Raw genomic sequence first — 1,643 nt, 5'->3', positions numbered from 1 at the left:
GGTACACCCCTCTCCAGTACACTACACCTGGTACACTCCTCTCTAGTACACTACACCTGGTACACTCCTCTTCAGTACACTTCACCTGGTACAGTCCTCTCCAGTACACTACACATGGTATACTCCTCTCCAGTACACTACACCTGGTACACCCCTCTCCAGTACACTACACCTGGTACACTCCTCTCCAGTACACTACAGCTGGTACACTCCTCTTCAGTACACTACACCTGGTACACTCCTCTCCAGTACACTACACCTGGTACACCCCTCTCCAGTACACTACACCTGGTACACTCCTCTCCAGTACACTACACCTGGTACACTCCTCTCCAGTATACTACACCTGGTACACCCCTCTCCAGTACACTACAGCTGGTACACTCCTCTTCAGTACACTACACCTGGTACACTCCTCTCCAGTACACTACACCTGGTACACCCCTCTCCAGTACACTACACCTGGTACACCCCTCTCCAGTACACTACACCTGGTACACTCCTCTCCAGTACACTACACCTGGTACACCCCTCTCCAGTACACTACACCTGGTACACCCCTCTCCAGTACACTACAGCTGGTACACTCCTCTTCAGTACACTACACCTGGTACACTCCTCTCCAGTACACTACACCTGGTACACTACACCTGGTACACCCCTCTCCAGTACACTACACCTGGTACACTCCTCTCCAGTACACTACACCTGGTACACTCCTCTTTAGTACCACCTGTCAGCATCTCAATCACTCACTTACATCATGTGGGTAATGGATTTACCATTACAGCTTTAGTGGTGCTCATTCCAAAGCTTTCCAAAACAGACAAAAAAATAAGCTCCATTTTCTTTCACAAACGTTTCAATGCCTCCCGTGTGGATCGCAAAGGTTCAGTCGGGAACCAAAGGTCCCCTAAGACTCCCTGGGGAACATTTTTTGTTGGGTGTCCAAAATGTCAGAACACCACATCTGTGATATTGGCCAGGCTGGAGAAAGACCATACGTAGTATGTACTTTGTGTTCTTTGCAGTTCTTTTAGGTTTATTTGGCTGTATACCTGGAAAGCCGTTATGGAAACACTAAGGTCGTAATGTAATCGTCTTGGAGGAGAACAGAACAGTTCCAGCTCTTAGAACAGTACTCCCCTCCGACTAGAGAACATCTTCAATGATAAGAGTGGACAGTTGTAAATGTTTTTCCACTACTGATAGTTTAGGATTTTCGTGTTCTGCTCCTCAATCCTAACTTGAATCACTATTAAAATAATACCTACAAGGTTCTGGATTATTTTATACAGGCACCTTCTGTACAAGCACTATGTGACATATTGAATTATGAGGGAAAATGAGAAGAAGTTGGAGGTTGTGTTGCCTCTGTCATAAGCTTTCTCCTCCCCTTTGGTATGAACAACGTGAGCGAAGCCCAGAAGAGGAGGAGGGGTTGTGTACTGTCATCTACGTAGCTAGTCTCTTTCATCACTTACTAGAAATGGAGGAGAGGTCAAGGGCAGGCGGTCTGCTCATCTGCACATCCATAAAAGGCAAATTATGTCAATCCATGGAAATGTATAGTATTATATTTCAGATTCTCTTCCTCTTTCATTTTCCAGTTTATGATGACCCCAGACCGACCTCCACGTTTC

This window comes from Oncorhynchus gorbuscha, unplaced genomic scaffold, assembly GCF_021184085.1.
Source record: "Oncorhynchus gorbuscha isolate QuinsamMale2020 ecotype Even-year unplaced genomic scaffold, OgorEven_v1.0 Un_scaffold_646, whole genome shotgun sequence".
NCBI lineage: Eukaryota > Metazoa > Chordata > Actinopteri > Salmoniformes > Salmonidae > Oncorhynchus > Oncorhynchus gorbuscha.
This window is presented reverse-complemented; position numbering follows the sequence as displayed.